This window comes from Ictalurus furcatus, chromosome 28 (assembly GCF_023375685.1).
Source record: "Ictalurus furcatus strain D&B chromosome 28, Billie_1.0, whole genome shotgun sequence".
Lineage (NCBI taxonomy): Eukaryota > Metazoa > Chordata > Actinopteri > Siluriformes > Ictaluridae > Ictalurus > Ictalurus furcatus.
Window position 1 is genome coordinate 8,359,219 of NC_071282.1, and position 14,299 is coordinate 8,373,517.

General features: G+C 37.7%; 1 protein-coding gene across 2 annotated transcripts in view; it reads right to left on the reverse strand.

The window, feature by feature from the left end:
• Positions 1-14,112, reverse strand: part of fer (fer (fps/fes related) tyrosine kinase) — a 111,321-nt gene extending 97,209 nt beyond the window's left edge. For both annotated transcript variants that reach the window (XM_053618224.1, XM_053618225.1), the window contains exon 1: positions 13,994-14,112. The gene's annotated coding sequence lies outside the window, so the exon portion shown is untranslated. The remainder of the gene's footprint in view (positions 1-13,993) is intronic.
• Between the last annotated feature and the right edge of the window lie 187 nt (positions 14,113-14,299).

The window sequence follows — 14,299 nt, forward strand, 5'->3', positions numbered from 1 at the left end:
CTTCAATGCTGCTAATACAAGAGGAAGACAAAGACCTGGCCAAAACCTTGAATGAGGTCTACAAATGTATAGATGTATAGAAATATAAACATGAAGCTACTCAGGAGCTGCTAGATGTGACATCTTGTTTGGACCCCCGGTTCAAGATAGACTTCATCAGTGCAGACAGCAAGCCCCAAGGCATCAGAGATGTTGGAATGCCAGGAGGAGACATCAAGCTGTAGCACTGAAGTGGAGCCCAAAGTTGCTGACACATACCAGGCAAAGAAAACCAAGAAGTCCAGGAAGTTTCTTTAAACAGAGCAGAGTTGCAGCAAAGGATGATTCATCTGTAACCCTTAAGGATGCTGTGGAAGCTGTGCAGTTAAACAACTGTTAACTGTGGAGTTAATCAACTACATGCTATCACCTTCCAAAGACAAAGAGGAAGATCTACTTGCATGGTGGAAACACACAGAGTAAGCTTTCCATGACTTGCCAAGCATGCCTGCAAGTATCTATCCATTCCTGCAACAAGCTTCTCTCAGAGAGGCTTTTCAGTGCAGGTGGCAATATCGTCACTTGCCAATTTTCTTGTCTCAAACCTGCAATGGTGGATAGACTGGTATTCTTGGCCAAAAACCTCTAAGTTTGAGTGAGCAAAGCATACTAGGGTTGCGCGGTATACCAGTACTTACTATACCAGTACTGTGATACTAAAGCTTCAAAATACCACCAATGCCGCTGTATTTTTTTAAACAATAGTCAATATGGCAGAACCCTAAGTAATGTTGTATGTGCAGCAGTTAATACTATTTTCACTAAAACGACACATCCTACTGCTATTGCAGAATACACAGAGTGACACTTAATTTAACCTAAATTCTTTACCTTAATCTTTAAAGATTTCCTGTTAGCTACCAAGCAAGCTAAAGTTACGCTAACCGCTGTGTGTAATTAATAAAATTAGCCGCGTTTGCTAGTAAGCGAGCTAACGTTATGCTAACTGCTGTGTCTAAGTATTAAAATCAGGGTTCGTACAAGGTGCTTGAATTTCTTGAATTTGACTTTTTGAATAGAAAAGTAATAGAAAACCTTGATAATAGCAATTTTATATCCAGTGGTGCTTAGAAAGTCCTTGAATTATAAAAAGTCAATAAATGCAAAATCGATAAATAACTTTAAAGCATTTATTTTCATTGGAACACGACTACAATCGATTTGCTTAAAATATGACTCCCCACTGCAGCCCCTCCTCCTCCCGCTATTCACTTACTCATGTGACAGAGACAGCTCTGGTCCACTTCTCAGATTTCTTTAGCAACTTTTTTTCCTCAAAAAAGCTCCTAGCCACAAATCTATCATCTTTTTGGGCAAACTTTAGCTACTTTCCATAGCTTTTACCCCTGTGTCTGCAGTTACTCTGTTCAATGAGCGGCAGAGTAGAGCAGCACATTCATACACTATTAACTTTCTCTCTTAGTGAATCATTTTACACATAGCTGAAATCATAGCACAACCGTTGTCTTTAACTTATGTGTGTGGTGATTTTGTCAGAGGACGTTGTGGTTATAAATCAGGATGTTAGCAGTGCAGAGCAGCTTTGTCATGTAATCAGAGAAGGAACTCTAGACTACAGTTCCCAGCAGCCACTGCATCACAGTCACATGACCACCTGCACCACGTTCCTGTTAACGAGCACTCATGTATATAGCCACAGTTTGTACTGCATTCTTTGGCTTACGTTTCTCTTTCTTTGCCATTGTCCCTGTTGCTGTGTTTATGATCTTTGGTTTATGTTTATTCTTATCCTTAGTGTTTTGCTGCTGATTCATAGTTCTTGTTTTGTGTTTGGTTGTGCTATTAATTAAAGAAATTCTGCACTTGCATCCGTCTCCACCTTGGAATTGTGACAAGCTTGGAAATTACTTGGATATCAATCACTATTTCATACTCGCTCCGTTGTCTGACAACATGACAATATCTCTTGTATAGTCTTTAAAAACAGCAAGCATTACGGCTATGGATGGGGACAAAGTTGACTATTTATCTTGATGTAATTTGTAAGTCATATTAGATCGGTCTCTAACACAAATTATGAGACCGGTATACCTTGACCAAAATAACCTTATTTCTATAGATTTTTCTAGATATTTCTATAGACCCATTGTTACTCTAAATTTTAGAGTCTAAAATATACTAGAAAGATGTTTTGGTGGCTTTAAAAAATCTTGGGGGAGTAGGCCCAGACCCCCCTAAAAGTGCCCCCTCCCCCCCCCCCCCCATTAAACGTAAAAAAGTTAGGAGCACCAGCAAAAATTTAGGAGCACCCACCGCAAATTAAGAAGCACCAGAGCTACAATTTATTTATTTACGCAATGCAACTGTCTACATGACCAGGATTTAGGCAATACAACTGTCTAAAAGTGACCATTACGTGCTTCTCCATTCATATTTTAAGCAGTGGCCTGTCTCTATTCAATTGATCTCTCCAAGGATTTAATCAGCTGGCAGCAGATATGCAACAGGGTGGGTCCCCACTAGCAAAGCAGTGTACAGTTTACTGTAGGGTGTTTACTTAGTTGTAGACACCCTTCCTGGTACAAAGAAAATGATGAGCTGACATGAGGAAGAAACCTTGAAGGTAAAACAGATTCAAAAGGAGCTCATAGCTTGAGTGACACTGCATAGTGGGATTATGTTTATTACAGTACATACTCACTCACAGCTTTTAGGTACACCTACTCATACTTGCAATTATTGCGCTGCTGCCACACGATTGGTCGATTGACCATAAAATGCATAAACTCATGCACATACAGTAGGCTACGACTGTGTGTGTGGGAGTGAGCTATACGTGCGTTTTGCAATCTGGGTCAGACAGACAATGAGCAGCAGAAGAGCTGAGCTAGCTAGAAAGACATGATTTCACAGAGTTTACATTGCTTTCTGTTGATCTCTCTAAAATTGCACAAGGTACAAACCAAAAAAGCTCATGTATACTCTTACTCTGGGACTGCTGGTGATGTTGTCAGGCATGTGTTTTCATGCACACTTTATATTAGTCACCCTCTAGCCCATGTGTCAAATTCAAGGCCCGTCAACAAAATATGGCATGCTGACTTGTTTTATTCAGCCTGTGTGAACTTCGGGGGAAAAAAATAATGAAATGGCCCGTAGCAAGTACTACTTGACTAGAGTTGAAGCAGTAAAATTCTATGCATGGGATCACATTTCACAGTGCTGAAATGCTAATTGTGTTTGCTGCAAGTCACATGCACACTAAAAACATTTCAGATGTTGGCAGTGTGACCAGAGAATAATTTCAATTAAATGAGGATATACTGTACGAGTCAATGACAAATAAAAAGGTATTTTTAAAAATCTTTGCATGTAATGTATATTTTTGAGTGTGTGTGTGAGAGACATGGCAAAATAAAGTCATACTCAGCAAACAAAGAAACATCCCTTTTTCAGACTGTATTTTAAAGATAGTTTTCTAAAATCCAAATAAGCTTTATAGATCTTTATTGGAAAGGGTTTAAACAATGTTTTTGTTTAAACAATGTTATGAACCATAAACAATTATTGCACATGCACCTGCAGAACAGGCTTTAATATACTAACAGTTTACAGGCGGTAGGCAATTAAGGTCACAGTTACAATAACTTAAGACACTAAAGAGACCTTTCTACCTACTCTGAAAAACACCAGAAGAAAGATGCCTACGGTGCCTGCTCACCTGTGCGAACATGCCATAGGCCTGCTGCAGTGAGGCATGAGAACTGCAGATGTGGCTAGAGCAATAAACTGCAATGTCTGTAATGTAAGACACCTAAGACAGTGGTACAGGGACACAGGAAGGACAGCTGATTGTCCTTGCAGTGGAAAATTACATGTGACCATGTCCCGCCCCCCCCCCCCCCCCCACCCCCCCCCCCACCGGACGTGATTGAGATTTTGCAAATGCCTTGGTGGAAGAGTCGGGCAACATCTCACAGCAAGAACTGGTGCAGTCCATGAGGATGAGATGCACTGTAGTACTTAAAGCAGCTGGTGGAGACACCACATACTAACTGTTACTTTTTATATTGATACTTTAGTCCCTTTGTTCAGGGACTCATTATTCCATTTCTGTTCATCAAATGTCTGTGAAACCTGTTCAGTTTATGTCTCAGTTGTTTAATGTTTTTATGTTAATATAAATATTTACACATGTTAAGAAATTTGCTGGAAATAAAAGCAGTTGAATGTGGGAGGGTGTTTCTTTTTTTTGCTGAGTATATATATTCCTAATATTAATTCTAAGTGAAATCTTAGATAAATATCCTTGTCTAAAGTGCCGAACATTATTATTTTGTGGTTGTGTATTTTATTTACATAAAAATTATTGCATTCTAGTGGCCACGTATTTAGCATCTTTAGCATCTGCTTTTACATTTAAAAACAGGAAAATAATATGCTGAATTATTGGGGAGTTTTTCTCAAATACAAATAAAAAAAATTCTAATACAAAAAGTGTTTTAGTTAACAGTCTCTATTGAAGTAAAAGTATTAAACTGATCAAAAACAGGATTAATCACATGAGGTTGTGAAGATAACTGTATGTAAATGGAATAGACTATAGTGCAATAGACTGGTTAGATACACTATAAACGATTGTGATTGAAAAAGAACAAAGTCCTGTTTTATACTGATACACTTAAGAAGAAACATCAGCTTAATTCCACAGAATTTTTTTTTCCAAATATTAAAACATTAAATGCATAGTAACTGGAGAGAGAGAGGGGGAGATAGAGGGAGAGAGAGAGAGGGAGAGGGGGGAGGGTATTTTAGTTATCAAACATTGTCTGACAATGAGTGGAGGTGCACTTCTAAACGCGGGCACGCGCATACACACACACAGACGTGCACACACCTTATACTCTGAATGCAAGCATTAGTTTAAATTCACTGAAATGGTGGCAGACCAAAACGATTTATTAAAAGCATGAACATGTGAATAATTATTAGTTACATTAGGCTACATTTAGCTGACAGGACACGGGCTGAATGGCGATGCAACGTTACCACGGTACTAACACTACTGCAGAAAAACAAGTACCGTCACATTTTAAGAATGTTGGTACCAACATGGTACCGAAGTATCGGTTCTCGTGACATCCCTAATTAGGAGACTGTAAAAATGTTCTGGGGTCTGGATATCGGCACCTCTTTGGAAAGCAGAGTCAGCAGTGCGCTTGACTCCACCACCAATTCCACCAGGGGTGCCTTTTCCATGGGACTTTACAGAGAAGTTACAGGTGACCGGCTGGAAGCCTGAGAGGAAGGGGATGGTGCTGAGCACATAGAAATTATTTTTATTACAGTACTGAGTGAGTGGACCGTCACTAATCACATTTTTTGTGAGAGATGAATTACAATTCTCCATAAAATCGCTCAACACTGGCTCCAAGTGGGCCCACACAGCTCTCTCATCATAAAATGTTATCCAGACATGAATTATAGTTTATCAAGATGCATTATCTCTCTTTTTGTTTTGCAATATATTGCTTCTCTTGGTGTTTACAGTCAAATTAGCATATGTTCCTAGCTGATAACACGATGTTAAACTTGTGAAAATTGCTAAAAAAAAAAAAAAAGCATATAGCTCCATAGTGCCGACACTATTGTGTCGTGATAACCGTCTTTTGACAGTGCCTCACCTGTCAAAGTTCAATGACTGGTTAGATGACATGAAGCTATGGCTCGAGGTCAGTGACATTGATGTAATTAACTACTTCGGTTTCTCTGAAGGCATTGATGGCAAAAAACTCCAAAATTACAAAAGTATAGAAGCATATAATTACCTGCACAGCAATAAAATAGGCCAGATTTTATACAGGAAACACAACGACTTAAGTTTTTTTAAAAGCAGAGTTAGAGCCCAGTCAGAGTTAGCAACTTGCTTTGCTACTTGGTAGCAGGTGGGCGTTCATATCCTAGATACAGCTCTGGATCGGAGGGTTGTAGTTCGGAGGGCTGTAGTTCGGAGGGCCTTTGGTCCACAAATTGATAAGAGCACACATAAGCTTTCTTTGGGGGGGGGGGTATTTTAACTGCAACACTGCAAGCCATGCTCGTTTCCTCTCGCCAATATTTGGCATAGAATGCAAGGCATAAGGCGCCAGACACAGACATTCTTTTCAGGTCTGCTGGTGCTCGAACCAAGTATTTTCCAGAAATTTCTAAAGTTTATTGTTGCTGTTGTAGCAGCCACTGACAGCACAGCTTGACCCTGAGCTCATTTTTATTCTTACTAATATTCACAAAGTTTCTGTTTAAGTAATTCAGTCGCTCCCTTTAAAAAGTTTTAGTAAGGGTTCCTGTAGAGACCAGAACAGGATAATAGTACAATGAAAGTTACAATGCATCATGGTGGCGTTCACTGGTTTCTCAGAAAAAAGGTGGATATTTTCATAATGTGAAAACCCGCTGGCCAAAATCAATAAATTATTGCAGAGAATATTGCATCTCTGCCTTTTCCCGGTTAGCATAATTATAATAGTATGCGCTAGGGATGTCACGATACCAAAAATCTAGTAGTCGGTACGGATACCACCAAAAGTAAATGATACTCGATACCAAAGTCGATACCACGGTGTGGTATAAAAATAAAATTTTAAATATTTAATTAAAAACTCTCTTGGAGGACATCCTCCTCTGGCTGATACTGGCAAAAAGAGAGAGAGAGATTTTAGTTATCAAACACTGTCTGACAGTGACTACGTTTACATGGACAGCAGTAATCTAATTATTGACCTTACTCTAATTAAGATAATAATGTGATTAACATGAGTCGCTTTTAGAATACTCCTGTCATATTCCCATTTTACATGTTTTAGAACATAATTAGATTAACAGCCTGCGTCATTACGTCACCGCGCCACGCTGTCCGACGTCCCTCCAGAATTTCACGTATCAACATACAGTTCGTCTTCGTTATGGTACCGTATAGAGTTTTGGGTGTTTTTATTTATTTTTTTAATGAACGCGTTAAGTGCAGATAATTATTTGTCATGCTATACGCGCTAATAGACAACTGCTTGAAGCCGTATAGACAACTGCTTGAAGCCGTGGGTGTGTCCCAAATCGTGTAGTTACCGTCTATATAGTAGCCGAGATACATGTATTTTTCCCCACTACAGGCCTATAGTAGGAAAGTATGTGATTTGGGACATAGCCGAACTCTCTTGTTCTCCGTAAAACTGCCGTGTGTGATCATGTCCTGTCGCAAAATGTGGTGAAAACTCTCACATGACATTAATAATGTGATTAAGGTGTTTACATGTCACTACTACACGTCCATAATGCGACTAAAACAGGAGTACTCCACCTGTCTTAATTAGATTATTGCTTACTTCAATTATGACCTTAATTAGATTAAGGTAAGTAAAAATTGCTGTTTACATGGTAGTTTCTTAATTAGAATATGGTCTTAATCGGATTAAGAGTGGATTATTGTTGTCCATGTAAACGCAGCTAATGAGTGGAGGTGCACTCCTTAACACGCGCGTGCATACACGCACGCACACAGACGCGCTCACACACACACACACACACCTTATACTCTGAATGCAAGCATTAGTTTAAATTCACTGATATGGTGGCAGGCCAAAACGATTTATTAAAAGCATCAACATTTGAATAATTATTAGTAACATTAGGCTACATTTTGCTGACAGGACACAGGCTGAATGGCGATGCATGGTGGCCCATTAGGAGGTAGTTTATAACATTGCAATGCATTAGCGTTGTTAACAAATAACTGGCTATCGCAAACATTACATGGAACACAATGTTAACTGGATTCACAGCTACGATGCCAGCTGCCTCAAACAAACATAATATAGGACCGTCTTTCAGGATAAGGATTAGAAGTTTTACAGTTTGTTTGACGTTACTATGACTTGAAACTCACTCACCTTGAATTCTTTGAAGAGATCGTAGTGCCTGTCGTTCAAGTGCTTCGAAATGTTTCGTAAGGGTCACAATTTATGTTTCACCCATGTTTTGGTCACAATTTACACCTTGCAGTAAATAAAGCAGTTACCATCAACAGGGTATCTGCCGCACTGTCAAGGATTCGCAAATAAGTATTTGTATTCACTAGATCACCAAAGCTCTCACGCCAACTCACCAAAAAACAGACAGACCCCTCACTCCCAGAACATAAACTCATACATGACAAACCCAGCCGCTGGAATTCATTGTATGATATGGTCGAAAGGTTTTTGGAGCAGCAGCAAACTGTATGTGCCATGCTGGCAGAGGACCGAAAAAAAATGGCACCTGATGCCTAAGCATACAGACATTACAATTTTAGAGACTTTAAGAAAGTTCTTGGACCACTGAGTCCTTTTACAGATGCACTCTGTGGTGAGAAACACACAACCCTCTCATCTGTCTTACCACTGAGGTGGAAAGATACTGTCTTGTCTTGATGATGAAGACAGTGATTCTATACTTGCTAGGGAAATGAAAGTTGCAATCAAAGAAAATCTCAGGCAGCGTTATGATGATGAGGAGTTACAGCAACTTTTGAACACTGCCACCTACCTGGACCCTAGGTTTAAAAATAGCTTTGTTGCACTTGAGGCTGATGTGAAACAAAGGCTTCTGGACCAAATAAGGGATGGTGCTGATGGCAGAGATGGAGCCCATGTGCCAAGAGGAGCAGAGGCTTCAAGCCAAGACAGGCCATCTAAAAAGTCGAAGACTGACTTGAAACATCTCCTTTCAAGTATCCAAGGAGAAAAGAAACGCAGTGATGCCACAGCAACTCAGGGGCCTTCCACAAGTGACCGTTTAAATGGGGAGTTTCTGGCATACAGAAAAATGCCAGAACTCAGTGCTGAGAAGGATCCACTCACCTGGTGGAAAACCAATGGGAGCACATTACCTCTGCTATCAGAGTATGCCAGAAGGTATCTCTGCATTGCTGTATCAAGCTGTGTTTCTGAGAGGGTATTCAGTACTTCAGGGATTATAGCCAGTCCAAGGCCTTCAAGACTGCCCCAAGATAACATAGATATGTAGGTGTTCCTTTCCAGAAACCTTGAACTGGTCAAGAAAAAGTTCAAGGAGCCATGAAAAGTGATGCCATTTATGTTTGAATCTGGTATCGTAATGGTAAAGCTGTGCCTTAAAAAGAGTTAAACTTTTGTTGAAAGTTGATCGTTTTTGTAATTGGTTTTGATTTTGTAATTGATCTATTTTGTAATGGTTTCATTTTATTTATTATTTGAAGGCTACATGCCACTGATGTTGTGTTTTTAAAATGATCAACTGTTTACATATTTATTATATTTCTATATTGTAATTGCATTTTTTATTATGTGACTGTTGCCACTATAGTTTTTTTTATAATGCTCAAATGTTTAAATGAAGGGATTAATTTTTATGTATTATTTTATTTATTTTTACACACCGTGGTATCGACTTTGGTATCGAGTATCATGTACTTTTGGTTGTACTGGTACCGACAACTAGATTTTTGGTATTGTGACATCCCTAATTAATTAATAAATAAATAAATAAATAAATAAATAAATATGCCCGATTATTTTTCCGATTGATTGATTGATCATATTTGGGGGGGGGGGGGGGATAAAATCCACAAACTGAGTGTTACAAATATAAACTTCAGACTAAAACTTTACACAACTGTTTGTCCAAAACAGAGAAAAAAACCCAACACACACACACCAGAATATATATTATTAATTTAGGACTGTAGTTTAATTCGGTGCTTTTTGTGCATAAAAATCATGCATAAATACTATAAAAATAATAATGCATAAATACTATAAAAAATTATATATATAATTTATTTTATAGTATTTATGCATTATTTTTATGGATACACAAATATAATTTATTTTATAGTATTTAGGCATTATTTTTATGGATGCAGGTCCTCTGGCAGAAAAACAACCCCAAAACATTAAAGAGCCACCACCATATTTAACTATGGACATGAGGTACTTTTATGGCTACCTCTCTGTAGGGCTGCACGATTATGGCCAAAATGATAATCACGATTATTTTAATCAATATTGAGATCACGATTTTTCATTGATTTTAGGGACAACATATTTTTATTGCACTTTCACATTTAAATAAACAGACTGCTGCTTTCACCTCCATGTTGTGCTACATTCCTGCTAATGTACAAATCTTTGCATCAAATTAGACTGGTCCTTAAAGTGCATCATCTCGTAGAAGCAAAATATAAATAAAATTGTACCCAAAATATAGGATAAGTAAAAAATAAAAATGCCCTCAACCAAATTAAAATATGCAATCAAACATAACAATATGCAACTAAATTAAAACAATTCAGGCATATGCAGAAAAGGCAATGACAGTTTACAGGAGGAAATCAGCCAAATCACCCAATAGAGAGGTGCATATCATTTTGTACCGGAACCCGGAAGTTAGCATCACACTGGTTCCCTCAACAAAAACCCAATAGGATTTTCCCATAGGCTTTTGGATTATCGCAATATATAAGCTCTGTGATCAACAAAAGTTTACAATACTAACATGTTTTGTCCATTAAGATAATTTTCACAAATGAACACAACTTTTATTAAGTTTGAAGCCAAAATACAATTGCCAGAAATAAACAGCTAACCATATGCTATGAACAAACTACACCACGGTTGCACGACTTCAACGTAACCATCACCAAGCTTTTTGGGAATTTTGCACAGCATACCTGAACCAGTTTATCTGCAAAGACTTTTCCTGTTCAGCGTGATGGATGATGTTTAATGTCCCCGACAATGTCTGTAGACTCATTTAGCAACATGGTAGTGTTATGATTTCCCCTCACGCAAGCGCTGGAGCTCGCAATGAACTTCCAGGTTATTTAGTGACATGTGCATATCAGAATAGTGACTACGTTTACATGGACAACAATAATCTAATTATTTTCCGTTATTCTGAGTAATAAGGTAAATATTGTGATTAAGGTGTTTACAAGTCACTTTTAGAATGCTCCTTTCATGTTCCCGTTTTACATGTTACAGAACATAGATCGATTAACAGCACACGTCATTACTTCGCAACACCACGCCATCCGAAGTTCCCTCCAGAATTTCACGTATCAACATGCAGTTCGTCTTCGTTATGGTACCGTATACAGTTTTGGGTGTTTTATTTAAAATTTTTACATACGCTTCAAGTGCGGTTCATTATTTGTCATGCTGTACGTGCAAACAGACAAGTGCTTGAAGTCGTGGGCTGCGTCCCAAACCGCGTACTTACCTACTATATAGTAGCCGAGATACATGTATTTCGCCTACTATATACATGTATTTCACCTACTATATAGTAGTATCGGACGCAGCTATGCTCTCTTGTTTGCCGTAAAACGGTTGAGCACTGCCGTGTGTGATCGTGTCCTGTAGCAAAATGTGGTGAAAACTCTCACACAACGTTAATAGTGTGATTAAGGTGTTTACATGTCTGTAATACACATCAATAATGCGACAAAAACAGAAATACTCCACGTCTTAATTCAATTTGTGTTTACTTCGAGTATAACTTTAATCTTATTATGCTGTTTACATGGTAGTTTCTTAATCAGAGTATTGTCTTAATTGGGTTAATATTGGATTATTGTTGTCCATGTAAACGTACTGATTGTTCTTCATGTAAATGTACTGATTGATAATATTATGATATATAATACTCAAGCTCAATTATAAATCATGGTATGGCATGGTATTTGGTCTCTGCTTGATATATCGCTTTGCTTGCATTTCCTCATTTGTCACTTTGGATAAAAGCATCTGCTAAATTAATAAATATAAATGTAAGTAAAGCAAGAGAAGCCAGTTATTAAAGCGTTCAAAATCTGGAATGAGAGCAGCATCGAACAGCTGCAAGATTGTTTAAGACACTAACTTTGACACAAATGTAAATTACATTACTGAGACTATAACGGATTACATAAATTCTCTGACGACAATGTTACCCACTCAAAGACTATTAAGTCGGGTTGGGCGATATGGCCAAAATATAATCACAATATTTTTCTTCATATCAATTGATACCAATATTTATCATGATATACATTCACATTTATACATTGCACATTTTTTTTGGAATTTCCAAGTTGCCAGTACTTTGGTACTTTGAAAAGAAAGAAAGATAAATCCTAAACAGTCAGAATAGTCTCTTCAAAACTGCATTGTGGCCCCAGAGACAATCAATGGGGTTTGAAGTGTACCAAAATATTTAAATATTCATCAATCGTTCATCAATCGAGTGCAGTTGGATATGAATATTAAAAGGCAAGATCATCATTTTAAAGCTTAATAAGAGCAGTCTAGTATTTGAATATGTTTTTAGATGTATTTACATTCAGATATCTAAGAATGGGGCAATGGTCACCTTGTGACTGAGGACTGATACTGTATTGAGGTTCAGGAGAGAGAAAATTTAGAAAAGCCTGAGTGGACCATTTTTATATTTTCCTTAAAGTGAGAGAGACGTGACTAATTATTATAGTAATTTTACTTGTCTTTCCTTGTCATTCATAACCACTGAATAATTTTCGTACAAGTTGAACAAATGATCTCTTTGTTTATTAGGAAAGGCTCGAAACATGCTAAATAAAGCTAAAGTTAGACGGGAGAAAAGTTATGGTATAAAGGAACTCTGGAACCACGTTAACTTATGTAGCATATCATGTCCACACACGTGCAGAAAAAAATAGACAACACGGGCTTATATGCAACCTGAGGGAAGCTCCTATGGCTCTTCTGCTGGCGAGAGAATCGCTAAATCCGTTTCCCTTGATAAGATTTAATAAATAAATGAGGAGGCGGTGCAAGCGCAAAAGCATGATGAGGCATGATTGAAACTAGTGTAGTTTAATTAAAATACTTTGGAGGGATAAACTCGACTTTTCAACATCATATATATCTCAATCTAAATCGTGTATCAAAAATATTCTTTTTAGATGCATATTTTGATTTATTTAGATTATGGTCGTTAAAAAGATGTATACTAAATAGTCGAAAGATGGCGCACCATAGAAGCCACCGCTCTAGCAGCGGATACTCACCGGACGTATTTATTTACGCCGCATGGCAAATCAAAATTGGTTCATAAATCCGATTTTTAGATATTTTTTTTCCAATGTGTTTGTTCGAACTGTAGTCTATTTTTAGTTTGTATAGTAAGGTCACAAACATGAATACTGTGGAAAGGCACCTACATAGGTGTCGTCGAATAGAAATGTCAAATTTCTTTAAAGTTTGTATTTGAATGACAACTTTAAACTACATTTGCATTTCTTTAAGGAAATACACAGTACTTGCAAAGAGCTGAAAAAACTGGGGGGGGGGGGCGAGTAGGCTTGCCACCTTGCAAAAATAAGGACAACGACCCAAGCACAGTTTTACTAACCGACCGGAAACTGTTCACTATATTGCTTCTGACTCATTTTTTTTTAAATCGTTAAAAACACCACTGCGACTATGCAGTCTCTGGTGTAAGTAGCCAACCGCAGCAAAAGACCAAAAGTATCAGAAGTACTCTGCATAATCATTATTACAGTGACCGTCATCACAGTTCGGTTTATCTCGGGAAAGTGATGAACCATCTGCCAGCGTTTCAGTTAACTCTAATGTGAAAGCTAATGGCGGAAATAAAATAAAAAATAAAAAGCATATTACGTAAACATATACGTAAAGGATTTGCTAACAGTTAATGCATTTTATATTGCAGAGTGATTGTTGGGTTAATCAAAACACAGACATTACCCAGTTCAATGTAGTACGTTAACATTAGATAGCTAAATAACTAGCAATCCTGCTAACGTATGGCCTTTCTCTTTAGGAAAAAACGAACAGCCAAATCACTGGACAAAATTAAGAGTGATTATGTAGTTTTCATCCACCAGAACATCATTTTCGTTTAATTAAATACGTTTAATATAACATATGTATTCACTTACTTAAGTGGTTTATTGCATTGTTTCTTCGTGTTTCCTGATTCCTCGGTATTACTCTTTCTTTCGTTCCGTTGCCGGAGTTGGGATTCGGGAGGAGTTTCCGCTCTGGATTAGGAGCATGACGTCTACAGCACTAACCCGAGCCCCTGTCCAACCGCTGCTGTTCATGGGTACGTTGTTGGTATTACAGTTTAAGTAACAGAGCAATATTTGTTGGATTGATACGATGTCAGTGTTGTTTATATATATGTATATATATATATATATATATATATATATATATATATATATATATATATATATATATAT